The sequence below is a fragment of the Bos taurus genome, chromosome X (genome assembly GCF_002263795.3).
Source record: "Bos taurus isolate L1 Dominette 01449 registration number 42190680 breed Hereford chromosome X, ARS-UCD2.0, whole genome shotgun sequence".
Classification (NCBI taxonomy): Eukaryota; Metazoa; Chordata; class Mammalia; order Artiodactyla; family Bovidae; genus Bos; species Bos taurus.
In genome coordinates, this window is record NC_037357.1 from 92762101 (window position 1) to 92781855 (window position 19755).

Genomic DNA, 19755 nt, shown 5'->3' on the forward strand with positions numbered 1-19755 from the left:
TTTATGGCTTGCGGAATGTGTGCAAGAGCTTAAAGTTTCCCACATGTCATAAAAATCAGAAAGGCTACAAAGAATAAGATTTGATATCCTTCCATTAGACCATCAAAGCCCATCTAAAGTCTTGATCCACATGTGTTGCTTCATTTTGAACCCTGTGCTGCTTCTTGTGCACACTACGTCCTGACACTTCCATTGAGCAATCAATAATTTGCATTTTTTTCTTCTTTTTACTTCAGCTTCTTGTTATTTAAATCTCTCTCATGACAAGGAACTGTATTTTTTTATAATAATAATTCTTTGCAGAGAAACCACTCACTGAATGCCTCTGAATGGGCCAGGCACTTGCGCAGAGCAAAAAGGATGAAACCCCAGCCTGACATTGTGCTGCTTCACCAAAGTGGTTTAATGACTTCAGAAGTATGAATTTGAACTGCACTATGTTTAGAGAGCTTCATAGCATTATAGTGAGAGTCATCTTTGATGTTAAAATAAGTGGGGTTTAGCGTCTCTTGTGTGTCTTGGCCATTTTCCATATCTTCCTATATATCATTTCCTTGTGTTATACAAATGTAGCGACCACGAGAGTTACTGGACTTGGGAAAAGAAAATAAACTCGTCCTGCGGTCACAAGATAGTTTGAGAAGCAGCAGTCTGGGACTTTGTCGAAGATCAGCTGATTTATTTTCCATAAACTATATGCCTATGAAGCAGGAAGGCGATTAGGCCTGGTATGGTGGTGTACGTGGAGGCGGACACAAGTTAGATGACTTCAGCTACTCCCTAAAAACTATCTAGTTAAGACAACCAATGGTGGGAGGCAGTGTCTCACTTCAAACTTGCTATAGTTATATCTCAAACTGCTGGTGCTCCATTGTGCCTGGCACTTGTTTATCTTATCCGGATTCAGAAGCTACTGATTACACCAAATCGCTGGCAGCTACCCTCCACCTCATAGGCATCTTGATGGACAATGCTGCTGTCAGGACCAGCTCCCACGCCAAGCCTTTATTACAGTCGCTTGCAGGCAGACCTGTGGAAGCATCTTGAGGAGCTAGCGTCTGCCAAAAGGACATAGTTTCAAAGCATGCAAACTAGAGCAACTGTTTGAAGGGAAAACAGCAGTAGATAGGATACTAAATAAGTCATTTGCAGAAGAGGCGGCACCTAAAAGGATTGATCACCTTTCTGGGTCAGGGCTACTTGCGAAGGGTAGAAAGTGGGTTCTGTGCCTTAGAAGGAGTACCTCTATAAACATTAAGCCTCCCTCCACCTCTGTGTCCCCTGTGCCCCAGTGCCCTCCCTTTCTTCTTTTTCCTTCTTGCTCATGGAATCTAGAGCTCATTCTCACTGGACTCAGATCAGCCATAAGGATATTCTCTTCCTGGATCAGGCGGACCCTGACCTGAGACCCAGTCCCTTTTCCTTTTCCATGTGAAAAGAAGCTATTATCTAGCTCAGGTACTACCCTGCAAATGGGGCTCCGGCCTCACAGAAAAGCTCATTCCCTGCGGGTTGTATCATATGCGGATCTTTGCCAGACAGGATTTTGTAGGGAAGTGGACATCAGATATTGAAGCTGACTGGAGGAAGCCCCATGGAGAAACAAGATGACCTGAGCCTGCACACGTGTGCGTGCCATGCGTCCGTTGTGTGTGTGTGTGTGTGTGTCCACTTGTCCAAGAGTCTAAAGTATAGTGTCCCAAATGGCACAGTGGACAGAGTATGATCAGAGTTGTTAATGTCCCCAGGAAGTTTCCTGTCCTGGCTTGGACTGGCAACAGCCTTCAGGTAGTAAGATGCACTAAGAGTCAAGGAGAGGCAGCTCTGAGGTTCTGGGATGTCTGTTCCACTTGGAGCTGGACCAGCCTTGGCAGAGGAGGGGTCTGCTTTAAGCAAGTCAAGAATCACAGGGCTTCTGCCACTCAGCCTCAGACTGGAACGGAGCTCCGTTGCTGAAGTAGTAGTGTCATACAAGAAACTAAGGCTGATGCTCTGACATAGCGGGCTACTGTGTGGTCATTTGAAGCTGCAGTGGTTCACTGGGGAGGCTTGTTACCAGTGTAAGGGGCACAAGAGTAACTCCACACTGAGACTTGTCAGTAGGGTCTGAGCCTATGGTTATAAGACTGTCTTGAGAGTCAGACTGGGCTCAAAACTTTACTCTTCCATCGTTTGCTAACTGCTCTTGGCCAGTCCACCTGACCAACTTACATAGCACATCTCTAACTTGTAAAATGGGGATCCACGATATAACCTCCATTAGTGAATTGTTTGGAGTATTAGAAATTATGAGGTGCCCTGAAGTGCATCTGGCACATAATAGATGCTCAACACACGTGTGGGTTCAACAAAATTGGCAGGTACCTGACCTCAGCTAGGGAGTTCAGGCAGGCCAGAAAGCCTCACTGACCTCTACCCGACCCAGTAACAATATCATTCGCAACTCCTTGTGCTGCTCAGCCCTCCTCTTTAGGCAAGGGCCATGCAATCCCCTTCCTGTTCAAAGTACTGCTCCAACAGTCCTCTCTTGCTCCCTGTGCTGTTGATTTCACTCCTCTCTGCAATGCTACTTCTTCCATCTGAAGTAAATCTTCTCATGACTCTTCTTACTCCACCAGATGCTGCCCAATTTCTTTGCTCCCCTTTGCAGCAAAACTCCTTTCAAGACTTGTCTATTACTCACTGACTCCCCCACCTTCCATTCTCTTAAGCCTGTCCAAAAGCAGGTTTTATCATCTACTCCTTCCTGAAGCTGCCCTCATCAAGAGTTACTAGGGACTTCTGAATTGCTAATTTCAGTGGTCAGTTTTCCTCTTATTCACCTGGCATCAGCATTTTGAGCATAGTTGACCACCGCTCTCCCTTGATACACTTTGCTTCACATAGCTCCCAGGACACTACACTCTTAGTGTGTAGTGCAGCCAGCCACTTCTCACTCAGACTCCTCAGCTGGTGCCTCCTTGCCTCCTCTTCTCCCTGATCCCTTTATGCCACAGATCTCTGTCCATGATCTTCTTCTCTTCTGTACATACTCTCACCCCTTAGCCAATCTCAAATAGTCTCATGGCTTTCTAATACTGTATATACAGCTTATACACAACCTTTCAGACACACTCCTGACTTCTGTGCAACTGAATTCTGTGCAACTTCCTACTCAACCCATATGAGTGTCAAACAGACATCTTAATTCAATATGTCCAGAACTGAATTCTTGATATCCTCACTCTCCTATAAAGCCTGTTCCAACTAGGGCATCCCTTGTATCAGTTGGCTGCCACACCATTCTATTAGCTGCCTGGGCAAAAAAACTCTCGAGTCAGCCTCAACTCCTCTCTGACACTCTACATCTAAACCATCAGGAGTTCTGTTAGATCAGTCTCATAGTGTATCCAGAAAAGGAAATGGTTCTCCATCATGTCTACTGTTACCAGGATGATCCAAACTACCACCATCACCTCCAGTCTGACTTATAGCAATAGCTTCCTACCTGGTCTTTCTGCCCCACCCTTGCCTGTTTTCTCTCTATTCTCAACATAGTAAGTAATCAAACTGATCCTTTCAGAAGGTGAGTCAGATTGTGCTACTCCTCTGCTCAATCCCTTACTGCCTCCCACCTTCTGTCTCCTTCATATTTCACTGCAAACAAGAGCCTAGTTCCTTACAATGGCCTACTAGGCCCTACATGATGTAGGATTTGGTTCATCTCTCTGACCTTATCTCCAATTCTTGTCCTTTATGCTCACTCCACACCAACCACACTGGCCTCTCCATCCTTCCCCAAATATGTTAGGTGCTCCCAGGACGTGTGCTGACTGGTCCTTCTGCGCTGAACAATACTTCCTTTATGTGCCAGCAAGGCAAACCCCCTCGCCTTCTTCATTTCTTGGTCAAATGTCACCCCACCAATGAGGACCACACTGCTCACCCACTGTGTTGAAGTGACTGCTCCCTTTCTTTCCTGGCATGTCTCCTTCACTTTACCCTGTTCTGATCAGCTTACCACTACTCCTGCCCCCACCAACCACAGAACTTACCACCGTCTAGGTCCAGTATAATCTGTGATTTTGAAGGTTTACCTTCTATTTTCTGTTTTTGTGCAAGAGAGCTCATGATTTGTTCATATATGTTTCTCAGGTGACTGGCACAAGTGGACCTTTGTAAATACTGTAGAGTGAGTGAATGGATGAATTGTTAAATAATCACAACGTCCAAAATAACGTAAGCCCAGCTATTCTTGAGAATTCACAGGCTGAGAATGAATCAGAATGATCATTCAATGAACTTTGAATGATCAGAGTTACAGGACGGATTTCAGGCACTTCTCATGTGTTGCCCATTTTGAGATAACATTTGCAAGAGCTTCTCTGCTGGCTCAGACAGTAAAAAATCTGCCTGAAACGCATGAGACTCCAGTTCAATCCCTGGGTTGGGAAAAATGCCTTGGAGAAGCAGTGCAACCCACTCCAGTATTCTTGCCTGGAGAATTCCATGGACAGAGAGACCTGGTGGTCTACAGTCCGTGGGGTCCCAAAAAGTCGGACATGACTGAGCAACTAACACACTGTGTTACAGCTCCTATAACACATTGACACAGGAACTGAGACACAAGCTGACCAGTCAAGAAGTGGGCCTGATTTTCACCAGCTATTGGTGGACTCTACCTTCTCCCCCCAAGTCACCTTGTGTGAGCTTTATTGCCTATTGGTGATAAGCAGTACAAGCCCAGAGTCCACTTTTCCTCCCAAAACCTGTTCTCCAAACCCTGGATTGCTCCAGAGTTATTCTTGTAAGCTTTGGCTGAGCTGAGACTCTCCTTTTGTGCAAGTGTCCTCACACAGATTTTCAAAGAAATTCCGTTAGCTCTTTGATGGTTTACCCATTTCACGGCCTGTAAGGCCTAGAGAGTAACCTGTGAACCAGTCTCAGTACATCTTCATACAAATCATCTTTCTCTACTGCCTGCATGCTCTCCTCCCCTCTCCCCGTGTCCATAAGTCTATTCTCTATGTCTGTTTCTCCACTGTTGCCCTCTAAATAAATTGTTCAGTACCACTTTTCTAGATTCTGTATATATGTGTTAGAATACGGTATTTATCTTTCTCTTTCTGACTCACTTCACTCTGTATAATAGGTTCTAGGTTCATCCACCTCATTAGAACTGACTCAAATGCATTCCTTTTATGGCTGAGTGATATTCCATTGTGTATATATACCACAACATCTTTATCCATTCATCTGTCGATGGATATCTAGGTTGCTTCCATGTTCTAGCTATTGTAAATAGTGCTGCAATGAACAATGGGACACATGTGTCTCTTTCAATTTTGGTTTCCTCAGGGTATATGCCTAGGAATGGGATTGCTGGGTCATATGGTGGTTTTATTCCTAGTTTTTTTAAGGAATCTCCATGCCGTCTTCCATAGTGGCTGTATCAGCCTCTTCAATAAATGGTGCTGGGAAAACTGGACAACTACATGTAAAGGAATGAAATTAGAACACTTCCTAACACCTCCAAAGTACACAAAGATAAGCTCAAACTGGATTAAGGACCTAAATGCAAGACCAGAAACTACAAAACTCTTAGAGGAAAACATAGCTTGAAGGATTTTAAGCATACTCTTGCTAGCATGTGAGAGGAGTACAATTGTACAGTAATTTGAATATTCTTTGGCATTGACTTTCTGTGAGATTGGAGTGAAAACTGACCTTTTCCAGTCCGGTGGCCACTGCTGAGTTTTGCAAATTTGGTAGCATATTGAATGCAGCACTTTATCAGTATCATCTTTTAGAAGTTGAAATAGCTCAGCTGGAATTCCACTTCCTCCACTAGCTTTGCTCATAGTAATGCTTGCTATGCCCCCACTGTACTTCACACTTTTGGATGCCTGGCTTTAGGTGAGTGATCACACCATCTTGGTTGTCTGGGTCATTAAGAGCTTTTTTTTTGGTATAGTTCTTCTGTGTATTCTTTCCACCTCTTCTTAATCTCTTCTGCTTTTGTTAGGTCCTTGCCGTCTTCATCCTCTATTGTGCCTATCTTTGATGAATTGCTCCCTTAGTATCTCCAATTTTCTAAAAGAGATCTCTAGTCTTTCCCATTCTATTGTTTTCTTCTATTTCTTGGCATTGTTCACTTAAGAAGGCTTTCTTATCTCTCCTTGCTATTACACCATGATAAAGGTTGATTTATTCCAGAGATGCAAGGCTGGTTCAATATTCTCAAATCTATCAAGTCATACACCACCTTAACAAAAGGAAGGAGAAAAACCACATAATCATCTCATAAGTACAGAAAAAGCATTTGAGAAAATTCAACATCCATTCATGATAAAATTTTCCATCAACGTGGGTATAGATGGAACATAGCTCAACATAATAAAGGTCACATATGTAAACCCACAGCTAACATCATACTCAATGGTGAAAAGCTGACAGTCTTCCTTATAAATTCAGGAACAAGACAAGAACATCCACTCTCTCCACTACTATTTTCCTAGTCATAGCGATCAGAAAAGGACATCCAAATTGGAAGGGAAGAAATAAAACTGTCATTATTTGAACATTTGTTCAGTCACTCAGTCGTGTTCGACCCTTTGCGACCCCACGAACTGCAGCACGCCAGGCTTCCCTGTCCTTCACCATCTCCCAGAGCTTGCTCAAACTCACGTCCATTGAGTCAGTGATGCAATCCAACCATCTCATCCTCTGTCGTCCCCTTCTCCTCTTGCCTTCTATCTTTCCCTACATCAGGGTCTTTCCCAGTGAGTTAGCTCTTCACATCAGGTGGCCAAAGTACTGGAGCTTCAGCTTCAGCATCAGTCTTTCCAATGAATATTCAGGACTGATTTCCTTTAGGATTGACTGGCTTGATCTCCTTGCAGTCCAAGTGACTCTCAAGAGTCTTCTTCAACACCACAGTTCAAAAGCATCAACTCTTCAGCACTCAGCCTTGTTTATGGTCCAACTCTCACATCCATACATGACTACTGGAAAAACCATGGCACACCATTTGGTACTTTATATGCTTGGGCTCAGTCGCTCAGTCATGTCTGACTATTTGCAACCCCATGGACGGTAGCCCTCCAGTCCCCTCTGTCCATGGGGCTTTACAGGCCAGAATCCTGGAGTGGGTTGTCATTTCCTATTCCGGGGAATCTTCTCGATCCAGGGATCAAACCCAGGTCTCCGATGTCTCCTGCATCAGGTTCTTTACCACTAGCACCACCTGGGAAGCCTGGTACTTTATATGGAAAACCCTAAAGTCTCCACCCCAAACTATTAGGACTGATATGTGAATTTAGTAGCATTGAGGATGTAGGATTAATAATATGTAGGAATCAGTTGCATTTCTATACACAATAATAAAATATCAGAAAGAGAACATAAAATATTCCATTTAAAATCACATCAAAAAGAATAAAATGCCTAGGAATAAATTTATCCAAGAAAGTGGACGACCTGTCCTCTGTAAACTATTACACTGCAATGAAGGAAGTTGAAGATGTAATGAAATGGAAATAGATCCCATGCTCTTGGATTGGAATATTTTGTATTATTAAAATGGCCATACTGGAGGACTTTCCAAAATGGTGGAGAAGTAGGAGGATGGGGAGTTTATCTCTACCCACAAACACATCAAGAATAGATCTACGAATGGAGCAATTCTCATCAAACACCTGCTAAACAGTGGCAGAGGAACTTGGACACCTGAAAGGACGAGTGGGGTCCCCAGGTAACCAGATAGCACCAAAGGGAGAATAAAGGAAAAGGAAGAGACAGGAAGCAGGACAAGACCTGTGTCTCTGGTGGGGTGCTGCGGGTAAGGAGAGGCTCTCACATCTGGGGAGACACCCCTCACTGGCGACGAGAGCAACTGGGACAGAGTGGGTGCTTCAGGAGGCTCGAAAGAGAGCCCAGTGGCTGGTTAGCTGCAGGCAAGCACAGTGAGACGTACACAGGTGGTCCGTGCTACGGCCCTACGCACCTCAGTCTGAGACGGGTGTCTGCTGGTGAGCATGGGGACAAGGTGCTGGAACTTGGGGTTGGGAGGATGGACCCAGAAAGGGGCCTGCTGTTGATTGTGAAGAGACAGCCTGAGGGGTTGGAAATGAGGAGCTGTGCAAACAGGAGTGTTCATGGAGGAAACCTAGACCACCACAGAGGGGAAACACGATTGTTGAGTGATGTGCAAGGGGCGGGGCCACTACTGCAGCCTCTCTCCTAATGTGCCAGCCCCTGCCTCCATGGGCACTATGGAGGGCTCCCCCCAGAGCCAGAACATGTGTCCCTACTATCACCTCTCCTACACTCTCGCCTTCCACCTGGGCAACATACTCACCCCAATCACTGACTGCCCTGGCTCCTTCCTGGTTGATGGGATCGTGTGCTATGCCAAACTCTGGAGCAGACTCTGGTGGAAGGAACACATACAGAGGTGGGGCTGAAGCCACAGCTGAAACCCAGGGGCCATGTGACTGAGAAGAAGAGCTGAAAACTCTCCTTGCAACTGCACAAACCACTGAATTACACCTCCACTGATGGCTTCCTAAATTCAGTGTCTGAAAAACATCCAAAAAGGGCAGTAAGTGTTCCTGCAACTGGAATGGATCTTGTTCTAGTTTCTGTGGGCTTTATGGGCACATATAAACAGGATTTTGGCCAGGCCAGAGCCTGAACTGCCCCCACAGCATGCAGAGAGGGTCCAGGTGCATGACTACTGAAGTCCTGGACCCTGACAGCAGTGGATCCGCACTAGTAAATGTGAAGACAATGCCTGAGAGTCACCAGGGCCGGTTGCTAGCATACCTATAGTTAAGGTGGGACCAAGAGCAGTGTGTTTTGTGAGTCCACACAGTGGGTGAAAGGGGACAAAACAAAGCACATTCACAGGTGAACAGCTCCAGTGGAGGAATGCTCAGTGGCTTCTTTCCCAGTGGGAGTGTTCCAATCCCACTTACCTTGCAGCACAGATCAGAAATACAGATAAGTAATAGATCTGGGGCTATCTATTCCAACAATTGGGGAGCTGACCCCACCCCTGACAGGGCAGTGACAACCACAGAGTAAAGGGGAAGAGCTGTTCAATATCCAGGTCAGGCTCTAGTCCCCAAAACACCAGTCAAACCCCTTATCAAGGGGATAACAGCACAAGCTTCTGGACCAACCTTGCCCACCAGGGGGCAGGCACTAGAAGCAAGAGGAACCATGATCTTTCAGTCTGTGGAAAGGAGGCCACAAACAAAGTAAGTTAGACAAAATAAGATGAAAAGAAGTAAATTGCAGACCAAGCAGAAAGATAAAAACCTACAAGAACAACTGAATGAAGAGAAGATAGGTGATCTACCTGAAAAATAATTCAGAACAATGATAGTAAAGATGATCCAAGATCTCAGAAAAAGAATGGAGGCACAGATTGCGAAGATGCAAGATGTATTTAACAAAGACCTAGAAGAACTAAAGAATAAGCAAACAGAGATAAATAATACAATAACTAAAATGAGAAATACACTAGAAGGAATCAATAACAGAATAACTGAGGCAGAAAAATGGATCAGCGAGCTGGAAGACAGAAAGGTGGTGTAAAGTTTAAAAATAAAATAAAATTTAAAAAAAAGAAAAAAAGAAAGGTGGAAATCACTGCCATGGAACAGAATAAAGAAAAAAGAATGAAAAGAAATGAGGACAGTCTCAGAGACGTATGGAACAACTTTAATCACACAGACATTTGAATTACAGGAGCCCCAGAAGAAGAAGTGAAAGGGAAAGGGCCTGAGAAAATATTTGAAGAGATTATCGTTGAAAACTTCCCTAACGTGGGAAAAGGAACAGTCATCCATGTCCTGGAGGCACATGGAGTCCCATACAGGATAAGCCCAAGGAGGAACATGCTGAGAAATATATTAATCAAATTAATAAAAATTAAATACAAAGAAAAAAATATTTAAAAGCAACAATAGCAACAACAACAACAAAACATACAACAGAAGCCCTATAAGGTTATCAGCTTATTTTTTCAGCAGAAACTCTGCAGGCCAGAAGGGAGTGGCAGGATATATTTGAAGTGATGAACGGGGAAAACCTACAGCCAAGAATACTCTACCCAGCAAGGCTCGCACACAGATTTGACAGAGAAATCAAAAGCTTTACAGACAAGCTAAAGCCAAATGAATTCAGCACCAAATTCAAACCAGCTTTACAACAAAATTCTAAAGGAACTTCTCTGGGCATGAGAAAAAATAAGGCCACAAATAGAAACAAGAAAATCACAAATGGGAAAGCTCACTGGTAAAGGCAAACATACACTAACAGCAGGAAATCATTCATACACAAATATGATATCAAAACCAACAACCATGAGAAGAGGAGAGTACAAATACAGGAAATGGGAATGCATTTGAAATTAAGAGACCAGCAACTTAAAACAACCTTGTATATATAAAGCCTAATTTTATAATCAAATTCATAAATCTTAACTTACATTAGAAAAATGTAGCAACGAGCACACAACAAGAAAACATTAAAGCCTATTAAAGTTATTCACTATTATGTTACGACTTCCGATGGCAGGATCTATATTGAAGTGGAACGGGGTAAATACCTACAGCCAAGATACTCTCACCCAGAAGCGCGCACCCTCCTAGATTTTACAGAAATCATAAAGCTTACAGTAAATGCCTAGCCAAATGTTCAGTACAATATCAAAAACCATCAAAAAATTGCATAAAGAACTGATGTACGAATAAATACACGGCATCAAATAGAAAAAAAGCACAACAGGAAGCTTCGAGTGTAAAGGAAAAATAACCAGAAATCATCATACACAAATATGAATCAACAACAACCATGAGGAATTGATGGAAGTGAAAAACAGAACTGTATATGAGTTAATTATGAAGACCTCGCCATGACTAATCAACAACTTGTATATACTAAAGTCCTACATATAGAACATGGCATAATCAATAATTACCTGAAATGCAAATAGATTAAATGCTCCAACCAAAAGACATAGACTGGCCGAATTGATACAAAAACAAGACTCACACATATACTGTCTACAAGAGAACCACTTCAGACCTAGGGAAACATACAGATTTAAAGTGAGGGGATGGAAAAAGATTTTCTATGCAAATGGAAATCAGAAGGCAGCCAGAGTAGCAATACGCATATCAGACAAAATAGATTTTAAAATAAAGGCTGTTACAAGAGATAAGGAAGGACACCACATAATGTTCAAGGGCTCCATCCAAGAGGATATAACAATTGTAAATATATATGCACCCAACATAGAAGTACTTCAGTTCATAAGGCAAATACAACAACCATAAAACAGACACTGACACGATAAGAGTGGGGAACTTTAACACCTCACTAACACCAATGGACAGCTCACCCAGACAGAAAATTAGTAAGGAAACACAAGCCTTACTTGACACATTAGACTAGATAGGTTTAATTGATACTGATAGCACATTCCATCTGAAGCAGCAGAATACACCTTTTTCTCAAGTGCACACAAAACATTCTCCAGGATAGAGAATCTTGGGCCACAAATCAAGCCTTGGTAAATTTAAGAAAATTAAAATCATATCAAACATTTATTCTGACCACAGTGCTTTGAGATTATAAATCAAGTATAGGGGAAAAAAAAAAAAAAAACCAAAACTGTAAAACAGACAAACACATGAAGGCTAAACAATATGTTACTAAATAACCAATGGATCAGTGAAGAACTTGAAGAGGAAATCAAAAAATACCTAGAGACAAATGACAATGAAAACATGATGATCCAAAACCTATGGGATATATCAAAAGCAGTGCTAAGAGGGAAGTAAGTAGCAATATAATCTCTACCTCAAGAAACAAAAAGTCTCAATAACACCTAACCTTACACTTAAAGCAACTAGAGAAAGAAGAACAAACAAAACCCAAAGTTAGTAGTAGGAAATAAATAATACAGATCAGAGCAGAAATAAATGAAATATAGAGGAGAATAGCCAAGATCAATGAAAGTAAAAGCAGATACCTTGAGAAGATAAACAAAATTGATAAATCTTTAGCCAGACTCATCAAGAAAAAAAAAAAAAGGAGAGAGAGAGAGGACTCAAATCAATAAAATTATAAATGAAAAAGGAGAAGTTAAAATGGACAGCACAGAAATAGAAAAGATCATAAGAGACCACCACAAGCAACTATACACCAATAAAATGGACCTCCTAGAAGAAATTGACAAATTCGTACAAAGGTACAAACTTCCAAGACTGAAACAGGAATAAATAGAAAATATGAACAGATTAATCACGAGTATGGAAATTGAAACTGCGATTAAGTCTTCCAACAAACCAAAGTCCAGGACCAGATGGCTTCACAGGTGAATTATATCAAACATTTAGAGAAGAGTTAACACCTACCCTTGTGAAACTCTTCCACAAAATTGCAGAGGGAGGAACACTGCTATGCTCATTCTATGAGGCCACTGTCACTCTAATACCAAAAACAGAACAAGATGATCATACACAAAATAATCACTGGCCAATATCACTGATGAACATAAATGCAAAAATAGTCAATGAAAAACTAGGTTACTGAATCCAGCAGCACATTAAAGGGGTCATACACCATGATCCAGTGGTATTCATCCCAGAGATGCAACAATTATGTGCAAATCAATTAATGTGACACACCATATTAGCGAACTGAAGAATAAAAAACATATTATCATCTCAATACAGGCTAAAAAAGCTTTTGACAAAATTCAACACTGATTTATGATAAAGACTCTCCAGAAATGGGGCATAGAAGAAACCTATCTCAACATAATAAATACCATATATGACAAACCCACAGCAAATATTATTCTCAGTGGTGAAAAAACTGAAAGCGTTTCCCCTAGGATCAGGAGCAAGACGCGGATGTCCACTCTGGCTGCTATTATTCAGCATAGTTTTGGAAGCCCTGGCCACGACAATCAGACAAGAAAAAGAAATAAAAGGTATCTAAATTCGAAAAGAAGAAGTAAAACAGTCATTGTTTCCAGATGACGTGTTATATAATACACAGAAAATCCTAAAGAGGCCACTAGAAAACTATTAGAAAACTAATCAATGAATTTAGTAAAGTTGCAGAATACAAAGTTAATACACAGAAATTGCTTGCATTCCCGCACACTCACAACAAAACATCAGAAAGAGAAATTAAGGGGGGAAATCTCAAATACCATTGCAACAAAAAGAATAAAATGCATAATATAAACCTACCTAAAGAAGTAAAAGATCTATATACCAAAAACTATAACACACTGATGAAAGAAATAAAAAACAACACAAACAGATGGAGACATATACCATGTTCTTGGATTGGAAAAATCAATATTGTAAAAATGACCCAAAGCAACCTAGAGATTCAATGCAATCCCTATCAAATAAGAAATTTTTATAAAATCTTGGTAGGATTCAAGAGGATTGTTTGAAACTACATTGTTCAAATCAAAGTTGCTGAGACTTGATGTATTTCTTGACATACTGTAAAAAGTACAATTGTTGGTAAGATCTGACAGAATCAGCTCTACACCATAAGGAATCAACACATCTGTGATCAGACTTTCACTTGTACTCGTCTACCTTTTGGTCACAGTCTCTGAATCTGGATATGTAACTTTTCTCAGCTTCATAGAGAGGTTAAGGTAAGGAAATGATAATATCTATTGGTTCGGTGTGATACGCCCATGGTATTTCAGCAGCCTCAGTGTTCAAATGGACACTAGTGGCTTTTTTATAAGTCTTTGGATTCCTTTCACATCCCCATTTTCCACCATGCCTGACACAAAATTCTATTCTACATTTTGTGTACTATGTTCAATTTGAGTCATTTATTTCTGTAATCCATCTTCCACATGTAATTAAAAAAGAAACACATTAAGCCTTCATTGGGGTCATGAAGGCATTAGTATTGTAATTAACGTCATTTTTTATTATTTGACTCTTAGAAAATGTGATTCCAGTATATACAATACTAAAAATTCAACTAGCACTATCTTACTCCTTGGAAGGAAAGTTATGACCAACCTAGATAGCATATTCAAAAGCAGAGACATTACTTTTCCAACAAAGGTTCGTCTAGTCAAGGCTATGGTTTTTCCTGTGCTCATGTATGGATGTGAGAGTTGGACTGTGAAGAAGGCTGAGCGCCGAAGAATTGATGCTTTTGAACTGTGGTGTTGGAGAAGACTCTTGAGAGTCCCTTGGACTGCAAGGAGATCCAACCAGTCCATTCTGAAGGAGATCAGCCCTGGGATTTCTTTGGAAGGAATGATGCTAAAGCTGAAACTCCAGTACTTTGGCCACCTCATGCAAAGAGTTGACTCATTGGAAAAGACTCTGATGCTGGGAGGGATTGGGGGCGAGAGGAGAAGGGGACGACGGAGGATGAGATGGCTGGGTGGCATCACTGACTCAATGGACGTGAGTCTGAGTGAACTCCGGGAGTTGGTGATGGACAGGGAGGCCTGGCGTGCTGCGATTCATGGGGTCGCAAAGAGTCGGACACGACTGAGCGACTGATCTGATCTCAATTCAAATAACAGTTGATGTACATTCAAAGTATAAACAGACTGTTAATACTCAGGATTACAACATGGACCACTTGCACAATTCCTTCATATAAGATATTTTAGTTATTTTCTTCTGTTTGTCATCACTATCAACAATGCAAAGAATATACATGTACAAGATCACTTCCACCTCGGTGTGCCTAAAACTGGAACAAATACCTGGAAGTTTATTTGAAAGCTGCTTCCCGGGTGTCTACTGAATTCCAGGCTGGGGCCTCACGCACACTCAAGTTGTCTCACACAGTGATGCAACAACCCATGACCCATTAATTGTGAACCCCAAATCATGGTTGGCAATATCAATAGTCAGAGGGTAAAAGAGCCACAGCAACTAGTTCAGTTCAGTTCAGTCATTCAGTCATGTTCAGCTCTTTGTGACCTCATGGAATGCAGCACGCCAGGCTTCCCTGTCCATCACCAAATCCCAGAGCTTGTTCAATTTTTTCTATGGAAATACAAATTTAAATGTGTATGGTCTAGTTCATTTTATGGCAGCAGTAAAATAAAAATTGAGCCTCCTAGAGTTTTTAAAACTAACAATGTATCTTAGAAAGCAATCCACAACACAACGTAAAGAACTACAAAGTTGCAGTTGTGCAGTTGTGTAGGATGAATAAGTGTCGAGACCTAATGTACAGGATGACTATAGTTAATGATGTACTGCATGGAATACTGAACATTTTTAAGACAGTAGATTTCATGTGCGCTCTTCATACAAACAAAAATGGTAAATACGTGAGGGGATGATATGTTAATTAGTTTCAGTGTCGTAATCATTTCAATATGTATATACGCATTCAATATGTATCGCATATCTTTTTGCCTTTTCATACTGTTATTGGGTTCTCAAAGCAAGAATGCTGAAGTGGTTTCCCGTTCCATGCTTTGTTAGAGCTGTCCACCATGACACGTGCATCTTGGGTGGCCCTTCATGGCATGGCTCACAGTTTCTTTGAGTTACACAAGGCGGTGATCCATGTGATCATTTTGGTTAGTTTTCTGTGAATGTGTTTTTCATTCTGCAGGCCATGGGATTGAAGTTGCTGATTCTTCTGTCTGCCCTCTGATGGATGAGGATAAGAGTTTGTGCAAGCTTCCTGATGGGAGGGACTGACTGTGGGGAAAACTGGGTCTTAACTCTGGTGGGCAGGGCCATGCTCAGTAAATCTTTAGTTCACTTTTCTGCTGATGAGTGGGGCTGTGCTCCCTCCCTGTAGTTAGGCCTGAGGTGGCCCGGTCCTAGAGTCTGCACTCTCTATGGTAAGGCTATAGGCTCTGTGGTTGGGCTATGGCAACCTCCTTCAAGAGGACTTATCCCAACACTCCGTGCCTCGCAGGACTGCTGCTGCCAGTGCCCCTGACCCCACAGCAGACCACTGTCGACCCACGACTCCACTGGAGACTCCAAAACACTCACAGGCAAGTCTGGCTCAGTCTCCTGTGGGGCCACTGATCCTTTCCCCTGAGTCCTGGTATGCACAAGGTTTTGTTTGTACCCTCCAAGAGTCTGTTTCCCCAGTCCTCTGGAAGTTCTATAATCAAATCCCTCTGACCTTCAAAGTCAGATTTCCTGGGGATTCTCAGTCCCATTGCCAGATCCCCAGGTAGGGAAGTCGATTGTGGAACCTAGAATCTTTGCAATGGTATGAGAACTTCTTTGGTATAATTGTTCTCCAGTTTGAGGATCACCCACCTGGTAGGGCTCATGGTGACCTCCTCCAAGAGGATGTATGCCACATGTTGTGCCTCCCAGGACTGCTGCTGCCAGTACCCCAGTCCCCGTGGCAGGCCACTGCTGACCTACACCTCCACAGGAGAAGCTCAGACACTCACAGGCAGGTCTGGTTCAGTCTCTTGTGTAGATCAGTGCTCCTTTCTCTGGGTCCTGGTGTACATAAGGTTTTGTTTGTGCCCTCTAAGAGTCTCTGGCAGGTATGGGGTTTGATAATAACATGATTGTGCCCCTCCTACCATCTTGATGCAGCTTCTCCTTTGTTCTTGGATGTGGGGCATCTTTTTCGGTGGGTACCAACATACTCCTGTCAATGGTTGTTCAGCAGCTGGTTGCAATTTTGGTGTTCTCCCAGGAGAAGATAAGTGCACATCCTATTGCACCACCTTGGACATCTTAGACCATGAACAGTATAAAAAGAGAAAAAGATATGACACTGAAAGATGAGCCCCTCAGATCTGTAGGTGTCCAATATGCTACTGGGAAGAGTGCAGAAATAGCTCCAGAAAGAATGAAGATGCTGAGCCAAGGCAGAAATGACACCCAGTAGTAGATGTATATGGTCGTGAAAGTAAAGTCTGATGCTGTAAAGAGCAATATTGCATAGGAACCTCGAATGATAGGTCCATAAATCAAGGTAAATTGGAAGTGGTCAAACAGGAGATGGCAAGAGTGAACATCAACATCTTAGGAATCAGTGAGCTAAAATGGACAGAAATAGGCGAATTTACTTCAGATGACCATTATATCTACTGCTGTGTGCAAGAATCCCATAGAAGAAATGGAGTAGCCCTCATAGTCACCAAAAGAGTCCAAAATACAGTACTTTGGTGCAATCTCAAAAACAACAGAATGATCTCGGTTCATTTCCAAAGCAAACCACTCAAAATCACAGTAATCCAAGTGTATGCCCCATCCACTAATGCAAAAAAAGCTGAAGTCGAATGGTCCTATGAAGACGTACAAGACCTCCTAGAACTAACACCAAAAAGATATGTCCTTTTCATCATAGGGGACTGGAATGCAAAAGTAGGAAGACAAGAGATACCAGTAATAACAGGCAAGTTTGGCCTTGGAGTACAAATTGAAAGTGGGCAAAGGCTAACAGAGTTTTGCTAAGAGAATGTGCTGATCATAGCAGACTGTCTCCCAACAACACAAGAGATGACTCTACACGTGGACATCACAAGATGGTCGATACCGAAATCAGAATGATTATATTCTTTGCAGTCGAAGATGGAGAGGATCTATACAGTCAGCAAAAACAAGACCTGGAGCTGACTGTGGCTCAGATTATGAACTCTTTATTGCAAAATTCAGGCTCAAATTGCAGAAAGTAGGGAAAAAACCACTAGACCATTCAAGTACGGCCTAAATCAAATCCCTAAGGATTATACAGTGGAGGTGACAAATGCATTCAACAGATTAGATCTGGTCGAGAGAGTTCCTGAAGAACCATGGACAGAAGTTTGTAACACTGTACAGGAGGCAGTGACCAAAACCATCCCCACGAAAAAGAAATGCAGGAACAGTTGTCTGAACAGACCTTACAAATAGCTGAGAAAGGAAGATGAGTGAAAGGCAAAGAGAAAGGGAAAGATATACTGAAGTGAATGCAGAGTTCCAAAGAAGAGCAAGAAGAGGTAAGAAAGCCTTCTTAAGTGAACAATGCAAAGAAATAGAAGAAAACGATAGAATGAAAAAGACTAGGGAACTTTTCAATAAAATTGGAGATACCAAGGGAACATTTCACACAAATTGGGCGCAATAAAGGACAGAAATGGAATGGACCTAACAGAAGCAGAAGATATTAACAAGAGATGGCAAGAATACACAGAACAACTGTACAAAAAAAGGTCTTAGTGACCCGAATAACCATAATGGTGTGGTCACTCACCTAGAGCCAGACATCCTGGAGTGTGACCTTAGGAAGTGGACCTTAGGAAGCATTCAGTTTGGTTCAGATCAGTTCAGTTGCTAAGTTGTGTCCAACCCGTTGCAATCTCATGGACTGCAGCATGCCAGGCTTCCCTGTCCATCACAAAAGCCCCGAGGTTACTCAAACTCATGTCCGTCGAGTCGGTGAAGCCATCCAACCATCTCACCCTCTGTTGTCCCCTCCTTCTCCTGCCTTCAATCTTTCCCAGCATCAGGATCCTTTCAAATGAGTCACTTCTTCGCATCAGATGGCCAAAGTATTGGAGTTTCAGCTTCAACATCAGTCCTTCCCATGGATATTCGGGACTGATTTCCTTTACAATTGACTAGTTGGATCTCCTTGCACTCCAAGGGACTCTCAAGAGTCTTCTCCAACACCACAATTCAAAAGCATCAATTCTTAGGCGCTCAGCTTTCTTTATGGTCCAACTCTCACATCCACACATGACTACTGGAAAAACCATAGGTTTGACTAGATGGACCTTTGTTGGCAAAGCAATGTCTCTGCCTTTTAATATGCCGTCTAGGTTGGCCATAACTTTTCTTCCAAGGAGCAAGCGTCTTTTAATGTCATGGCTGTAGTCACCATCTGCAGTGATTTTGGAGCCCAAGAAAATAAAGTCTGTCACTGTTGCCATTGTTTCCCCATCTATTTGCCATGAAGTGATGGGACCAGATGCCATGATCTTACTTCTCTGAATGTTGAGTTTTAAGCCAACATCATAGCTCTCCTCTTTCACTTTCATCAAGAGGCTCTTTAGTTCTTCTTTGCTTCTGCCATAAGGGTGGTGTCATCTGCATATCTGAGGTGATTGATATTTCTCCCGGCAATCTTGATTCCAGCTTGTGCTTCATCCAGCCCAGAATTTTGCATGACATATTCTGCCTACAAGTTAAATAAGCAGGGTGACAATATACAGCCTTGACATACTCCTTTCCCAATTTGCAACCAGTCTATTGTTCCATCTCCAGTTCTAACTGTTGCTTCCTGACTTGTATACAGATTTCTCAGGAGGCAGGTCAGGTGGTCTGGTATTCCCATCTCTTGAGGAATTTTCCAGGGTTGTGATCCACACAGTCAAAGGCTTTGGCATAGTCAGTAAAGCAGAAGTAGATGTTTTTTTATGGAACTCTCTTGCTTTTTTGATGATCCAACAGATTTTGGCAATTTGATCTCTTGTTCCTCTGTCTTATCTAAATCCAGCTTGAACATCTGGAATTTCACAGTTCACGTACTGTTGAAGCCTAGCTTGGAGAATGTTGAGCATTCCTCTGCTAGCACGTGAGATGAGTGCAATTATGAAGTAGTTTGAACATTCTTTGGCATTGCCTTTCTTCGGGATTGGAATGAAAACTGACCTTTTCCAGTCCTGTGGCCACTGCTGAGTTTTCCAAATTTGCTGGCATATTGAGTGCAGCACTTTCACAGCATCCTCTTGTAGTATTTGAAATAGCTCAACTGCAATTCCATCACCTC